The sequence below is a fragment of the Rattus rattus genome, chromosome 5 (genome assembly GCF_011064425.1).
Source record: "Rattus rattus isolate New Zealand chromosome 5, Rrattus_CSIRO_v1, whole genome shotgun sequence".
In the NCBI taxonomy this organism is placed as follows: Eukaryota; Metazoa; Chordata; class Mammalia; order Rodentia; family Muridae; genus Rattus; species Rattus rattus.
Window position 1 is genome coordinate 143,231,124 of NC_046158.1, and position 8,545 is coordinate 143,239,668.

Genomic DNA, 8,545 nt, shown 5'->3' on the forward strand with positions numbered 1-8,545 from the left:
ATGACAGTGGGTGGAAAAATAAGTCCAAAGGGTTAGACCCCTCTGTAGAGGCAGAGAAGGGCCCAGCTCCTGCCCAGGCGCTGAAATGGAAAGAGAAACCGGAAGAGGGAACATTTGGCATGCAAATGAGCAGGTACAGGCAGCCAATAGGAGAGCAGCTCTAACAAATGGACTTCCTAGTGTGGTTGCCTTTGGACAACTGTGAACTTGAGACCTAGGGATCTCAGCCTAGTGCCCTCCACTCTGGACGAAGGCCAGAGGGGCGCCCCAGGAGAGGGTGTGTCCACACAGACTGCTTCGTGCTGGTTCCAAAGGGCTGCTGGGGTGTGTCTCACAGCCACTCAGCAAGTCGCCTCCACAGCCTGTGTTCCCATCATCCAAGGACCCACCGCTGCCCACAGAGGGCTCCCTGTTGAGCAGATGATGCAGGACACGGGCTGAAGTCAGGTGCTACCAGACCAACTCCCCAAAACAACCCTAGCTTGTAGAGGTGGGAGATAATTATTTCTTTTCCAAAATCTAAGAATTAACTAGAACATCAAGACTGTGGATGGAATGAATCCGTTCATGAACATGTGATCCTGTAAGCAGCCTACCTCAGACCACGAGTTGTGCGTTAGCACCAACAGGCACGGGAGGTAAGGTCTCCATCACAGGAGTACTGAGGGAAACGCAGGTAGCAAAGGATGCATTTCTCATTCCCTGACCAGGGTTGAAACTGGAAGTAGGTTTTGCTTGTTGTAGAAGACTCCACCTGCTGAGTCATCGTTTCCCTCTACAGTCTACACACAGCAGATGTCCATGAGTGCTCACCACCAGGGAAAACCAGCAACTAAAAGACGAAGTAACTGGACATGTCAGAACTATGTTTGTCTGCTGCCGGATTCCTAAGTTTCCTCACCTTCCCTGTCTCTGTGGTCACATGTCCCTGTCCTAGCATGGGACCTTTGCGAGGGTCAGTCTCACCCTGTTGCCATCTTTAGGACCAAAGCATATATCAATATTGGTAGCTCATCAAATGATTTTGCAGAGCCAAGCTGACATCTGAAATGTGAATAAGAGGGCTCATGGGTAAGATATGCTAACACCTGAGGTGAACTAGTGTCTCCCTGAAGAACCTGTGGGACTCTCCTGGGCTTGGGGAACCTTTCTCTACTTGCAATTGACTCCTTACAAGCACTGTTCTGGGCACAGAGGCTGAGAGTCTGCAACGTCATCAGAAGATGCCAGGGACTCCCCACCCACTGCCCGGCCAGATGCACTTGCTTAAAAGATAGACTACCCGACTGTTGTCTTCTATGGTAGCCAGGATGCCCCTCCCACTCCTGGCTAGCCTAGGTTTATCCCAGAGATACGAGGCAGGTGAGTCATGACCTCAGAGAATTTGAAAGTGAGTTCACACCCTGCAGAAACATCTCTGGCACTTGTCTGTTTCTTGTGGTACCTGACTCATTCATCTCCTCTTGTATGTGTTCAACCCAGGTACCTGGCAATGGCCTCTCAACATGGAGTTATTAGACAAAATGGAGGTTGGTGGCCATTAACTTGTTAATCTGAATTAGGTGATCTAGACCTTGAGGGACCCTGTGCCTGGAGAGAAGAAGAATTGAGAAACAGACCAAGGATAGACAGGATTTCTTAGGGTTTCTCAAAAGCAAATTGTGGAGAAAAGGGTTTCCTTTCTTATCTTACCACATTCTTTTTTAACTGTCAAAGGAAGTCAGGGCAGGAGCTTGGAGGTAGGAGCTGATGCAGAGCCAATGGATGGGTGCTGCTGACTGACTTGCACATCATGGCTTCCTCACCAGGATTACCCAGCCCAGGGATGACCCTACCCATAATGAGCTAGGCCCTCCAGCATCGATCAACAATTAAGAAACCACCATTTTCACTTACTATGGTCTTTCCCCTGGTCGTTTCCCCAAAATGAATATTCATCCCACATGCAAAATACGTTTACCACTTCCCCATACCTAAAGTCTATCTTACACATCCACCCCGTGTCTAAAATCTCCTCTGTATATCATTAGCTCAGTAATCCCCCAAGTTAATGGTCTAACCCAAGCAAATGTGAGACACTGGATGCTCTGTCCTTGGAAAATACCACTGGCTATGAATCCTGGGCCTAAAAATCAAGTTATGCTTCCAAAATGCCATGGTGGGACCCGTGTACGAATGACATTCCATTTCTAATCATTACTTTACGGTCAATAAGAATGACAACAAGTTATGTAGCATTGACACTGTGTGAGATGGTAGTATGATCTAGACCACTTAAAATAGGCAAGAGGGTGCACATCAGTTACGTACAATTACCGTGCCATTGTGTATGAAAGACTTGAGCATACAGAGACTTTAACAGCCTTGGGAATTAGAGGAGTCACTAGATAAAGCCTATGATCCCAAGGGATGCTGAGGGATGGGTCATCGTCTGCCCACAGCATGCCGGGTACCAAATCCCGATTGCTGTGACACTCCACAGGTAACGTGGGCTGATACTGCCTGTGGACACTGACCGAGATTAACTTTAGCAAGTAAGCAGGAAACGTGTTCAATGACACCGAGGTACAAAATCACAAGAAAAGCATGCACTGTTCTCAGTGTCCATGATAAGGTAGTACCATTATTAGATGGATGTGGAGATGTTCTGGGATCCATGAAGTGGAGAATGCAAAAGAGGAAATCTCAATATGGTGAGAGTTCCTAGGGTACAAACCACAAAAGGAATAAGGCTTGAAGAGATAGATGAGTGAATTATTTTGATAAAAGTGCCAAGAATTTTCAATGAAAAGGGACAATCTTTCCAACAGATTATGGTGGGAGACCTCAATATCTATGTGCATGAGGATGAAGTTGGACCTTTACTGACACCACCTACCAGAATCAGTTCAACCTTTGAGTTATAGTAATGACCAGTGTGGCAAGGTATGCTCATCGTTACAAGAGTGGCATGAACATTACAAGAATATGTCTTCGTTATTTTTAAAGCAGTTTTTAGTTCTGTTTATACTTAAATTCTTATTACTTTTCTATGACAAAATGCCATGACCAAGGCAACTTACAAAAGAGAGCATTTAATGCGAGGGCTCATAGTTCCAGTTAGAGTCTATGCCCATTGTGGCCAAAGCCATGGCAGCACACAGGCAGCAGGCATGGTGCGGAAGCAATAGCTAAGAGCTTATATATAAACCAATTGGGAATGGCATGTGCTTTTGATACCCCAACACCCACCTCTGCTGACATTTCTCCCTCAACAAAGCCACACCTCCTAACTCTTCCCAAACAGTTCCACCAATTGGGGGTGAAGCCTTTAAATATATTAGCCTATGGGAGCCATTCTCATTCAGACCATTATAGTAACCACTTCCGGACTGGATTTCAGAGCTGTTCCATGGGAGGAAACCCATGCCTGGTACTGTAAATCTGCCCAAAAGCCCATGGTTGGGGAGCTCACAAGCCCCAGGGAAGACTCTCCTACCTTTACTTTGCTAAGTGGATATATAATCAAACCACACTTACAATCTACCTCTATAGAGCCACAGATTGGCTTCACTCTCAGACTCTATCGGAGAAGCTTCTTGGTGCTGTAAATGGTGGGTAATGAAGAAACCCACACCGGGTCACAGTGGCTGCGGTGTACTCATTCATAGATGCGACATCTGTCTTGTGCCCACCACACTCCCCCAGTGTTCAAATACCATCAAGGAAAAGAGAGTTGAAGGACTGTATGAGTCAGAGCTTGAAGAGGAGGAAGGTGAAGCAACAACTCCAGATTATGAGGGGCAGCTAGACTCACAACCTCACCACAGCTGTGTAAGACCTGGACAAGATCAAGCCAAGCAGCAGCCCATCCTGGAGGTAGGAAGTCCTCACAACCCTCCATCCCTAGCCCGGGAGCTGTTAATAGTTAATGGGTTCTGCAGGAAAGAGAATCCGTTTTCTTTGAGGGTATGTGACTCTTGGTAGGTCAACCCTGATGCCACAACCAAGAGTGTCTGGGCAGCACAAACTGGAGCAAGTGGGCTAATAAAGAAGGAAGGAGGGCAGAAAGTTGGGAAGGAGTAGGGCTTGAGGGTAGTATTGTATCTGGGAGGGACGGGAGTGGATATGTTCAAAACACATTGCGTTTGTGCATAAAATTCTCAAAATAATAAAAGCATTACGCTGAAAATGAGCACAGATTGTATCAAAGGTCTGACATACTACAAGAGCTATGAAACTGAAGACGTAAGTCTCTTAGAAGAAAGCGTGCAGGCAACAAAGGCAGAAACAGCTAACAGGATCCATGTCAACTCCAAGCCCCATGCACTGGGAGACACTTCAAACTGAGCGAAGAGGCGAGACACAGAACAGGCGTTTGCAGTCGCGTATCCAGTAGAGGTGATGTCCACCACATGAGACAGATTCCAAAACTCTGTAACCACAAAAGTTCTCAAGTGGCAAAGAACTTGGAGACATGCTTTTCCCCCAAAGAAAATATACAGTTGGCTATCACTAAACCTAGAGAAGTCAAGTGAGGAAGGCAGACTAGATGACTCAGCAGGTAGAGGAGCTTGCTATCAACTCTGGCTGTGACCTGTGGTCCCTGGACCCCAGCTGGTGGAAGGAGACCCGACTCCTACAGGCCATCATCCTCTGACCTCCACAAGCGAGCTGTGGCATATGTCCTTCATCCCGTGTGTAAATGTAATTTAAAAAAAACTCTTTAAAGGAGCCACAGTGGCACATACTCTTGTGAGCATTAATGTGCCTGCAATCTATCTTTTAAGGAAGAAAGAAGCAAGGGAGAGAGGAGTCAAGGGGAAGAAAGCAGAGAAGACTCCGGCTTTTGGGGGGAATTTGAGATTCACATCCTAGTTGGTACATATATAATGGAAGGCCTTCCCTCCAGCTCATTGTTTGTTTGGAATAAATATGTCATTTAATAACGTTTTTGGAAAAATATCTCAAGTTAAGGAATTCTTTTGATGTTCAAAGAAATTAAATGACAAATTGTTCCAGAGAGTTGGCAGAGGCAGGGAAAAAGGATTCTATGCTATTTACACTTTCTTTTTTTGACTTAACCATTCTGTATCTGTCCCTCAGATTTCCTTTAAAAATGTCAGTTTTTACAAAATAGATGTTTGCATGGGTTCCTCCAGGCAGGACCTGGGCTCACCCACTGATTTGATCAGATCAGTTTAAAGAGCTGGCATATCGAGTAATTGGTTTTCCAGGGCTTCTGTCTTCCTGAGTTGACTGATTCAATTAATTTAAAGTCAACCTTTTGGCTTGTCACTGGGGCGCACAGGACTGCCCGTGACATTTCCTTTTGACCACTGCCCTTTCTGCTCCTTCACCCAAACTTTGTGTTTCGGGTGAAGGGGGGACAGAATGATTACTGGAAAGTTGGAGGATCCAGGAAGCGTCTCTGCAAAGTGGATGTGATGAGATTAAACTCTACACTGAGAACAAGCGCCGTTGGCTATGACATGTTTAGATTGTCTTTCACCGTGGGTCCATGTTCACAAGACTTTTCTGAGAAACAGAAAAGCATTGTGGGTAAAGGTTGGGTGGGCCTGGAGCTGCTTTTTCGCTTCAGCTAAGGCTGTGTTGACTCAGGGCCTTTGTTCTGGCCCACAATGGAATCCTGAGTAAGACCATGTTGAGCAGTAGCCTTAGACGCTTGGGAAAACAAGGCGTGGGGCTCAGGAGAAAACACTTACATAAAGCAGAAAGCAGGCCAGAGGTTGTCTAAATAAACTTTGGGAAACAGTAATTCTCAGATCCACTGGGACCCATTCTGGAGAGCAATGGGCCTTCAGAAGCATCCAGATTCCAAAGAGGATATGGGGCTGTGTAGGGAGACAACACCTATGCCAGAAACCTTGTTTTAAAAACGAGGTGTTGAAGATCTAGCCTGAAAGGTCTGCTCTCTTCAGATGAACATGACAGAAACATCCGCCTCGCAAGGGCCCGTCTGAGATTTTCACACATTCCAATCAGAGGATGGGAGACACGCGCCCAGTGACAGCAACCAATTAATTACAGGACCCGTTATAAACAGCCTGCTGCATACCTTCAGCACAGAAAGAATTTGTCTTCTCAAGAGGAATGTGACGTTCCAAATAAATATAGGCTATTAAGATGACAAGCAAACTTCTGCCCCCTTCAAACCCCTCCATTTCTGGGAGAGAAACACGGTCTAAATGAGACCATGGTGGGGAGGGTTCAGACCAAAAGGAGGTGAGTTCAGGTGGGCCAGCAGGGAATGATGAGGAAGCCTGGGACAAGGGAGGCCAATGTATCTCTCAGAAACTTCAAGAAGGCAAGTGACTGGGTCAGCTTCAGCTCGTGCATATGGCAATGGCAACACTCTTCAGAGCCGTTAAGTAAGAGTGGAGCAAGATGTGCCCTTCCTGCCCCATGGCCTCTCATTTGATTTTATTTCCTGTGATGGAATCCAATCTACTGGTCCCCCCCATGTATGTGGTATACATGTGTGCATGCATGTTTGCATGCATGTGGTTGCGTGAGAGGGGTATGGAGGGGCCGTTGAGTGTCGCACATGCTTTGGAAGCCAAGGTCGACATCAGGAATCTTCCTCAGTCATTCGCCACCTCATTCTTTGGGGCAGTCTCTCAGTTGTCCTCTGGCCCAGTGGATGGGACCAGCCTAGCCAGCAAGCTTGCACAGCTGAGTGCTCTCACCATAAGTAAGCTGCAAAGGCACACACAGCATTCAAAGGAGTCTGAGGATCCAAACTCTGGTCCCCATACCCATCATGTGGCAAGCACCCTCTGCATAGGAGTTTTGGGAACATGGTGAGGAGATTACATGTTTTGTGAGTGTGGTATACACGTGAGAATGTGTCCATTGTCTGTGCACATGTGAGTGCACACATGTGGAAGCCACATGTCCACATTTGCTGTCTTTCTCTATGGCTTATCGTTTGAGATGGGAGCTCACCAGAGACTGATACTGTGTCTTCCGCCCCAGTACTGGGATTACATAGCTTTGTGCTGCCTCATGCAGCTTTTATGTGTGTGCTGGAGATCTGAACTCTGGTCTTCATTCTGTGCGGCAAGAACCTCGCTATCTCCCTAGTTCCAGGAAGTTCTTCATGGCGACATGCTGCAGGGATCCTTGTATGACAGGTTTGCTCCTTTAGTGACAGTTGACAACATCAGAACACACTTTGTGTCGCCATATCCTTGTGTATTTGGCATTGATGGCTGGTGAAATATCATGGGCAGAGAGCCAGGATGCCGTGAACACTTCACATTGAACAGAACAAGGAAGCATCTGACCCAACGTCTCTGCGCAATGGTGCGGGACCCTGGTCCATTCCAGCTTCTAATGGTTAGATAGCAAAGCCTTACTGAGCATTGCTATCTGGGTACACAAACTAGGAAGACAGGGACTGAGCACCACCCAGGCGAACTCAGGCAGAAGAGACTTTGCTGTGCCCAGCCACTCCCATCTGTGACGATAACCTATGAAGTCGGTGTGCCTGGCATCCTCACGGGAACTCTGCTTGGAAGGACTGTCACGTCATCAGGCAACCAAAATGCAAGATCAGCCTTCCTTCTGTGTGCCGTGTCTTCCTGAAGGCTCCATCTGACCCAGGCAAGAAGCTTCTGTTTCTCATCAGAAGCTGGCCCTGCGTCTTCCTGTTGTCTCAGACACACAGTACAACTGGCTAGTGTCTCTCTAGGGTTTGGACCTTTCCCTGGAAAATAGTGTCAAAAATAAATGCAATGCACTGTGCCTTACTAAGAATAAATGCAATGCACTGTGCCTTGCTAAGCCAGGTCTAGATGTTCTGTGCAGCCCTGGTGAGGAGTGCAGAGCTGAGAGAATGTCTGACCAGCTTTGGAGAGTTTCCCAAGTCCTGAGAGACTGGGTCAGCAACACTGTTGGGTCTTTCTTCTGCCCGCCCCTCACCAATAAACAAGAACTTGGTCTCTTTTACAATTCCAGACACACCATGAGGTCTTCTTTAACAAATAGGAAAATTTGACTTGAAATAGTTATTTGTGAAGGGAAAAGGCAGATTGCATATTTGTTGCTTCTACCTCAAGCAATCTCATTTGAGTTCTTGAGAACAAGAGACCCCAAAAGCAAAGGCCTGGGTGACAACGGTGAGAATGAGGTAAGTTTTAAAGCATTTGGAGGTAGACTGTTCATTAGGAAGTGTACCTCAAGCACCCAGACAAGTACTCCGTGTCACTTTTTAGTGTGTGTGTGTGTGTGTGTGTGTGTGTGTGTGTGTTTACATGCCAGTGCATATGTGATCACATGTATGCAGGTGTTCCAGAAGTCTGGAGGCCAGAAGAGAGCACTGGGCCTCTTGGAGCTGAAGTTACAGGCATTTGTGAGCTGTGCCATATGGACGCATTTCTTCCTGACATAGTGGCAAATGCGCTTAACCCCGGAATCATCTCTCCACCCCCATTTTTGCTTGCACTACAGCCTTTGAAGTAATATCCTGGCGAGAGATCATTTTGCCCATGTTGAGGCTAAAATATGTCAGTATTCTGAGTTAAGGCTAAGCTAAGAGGAT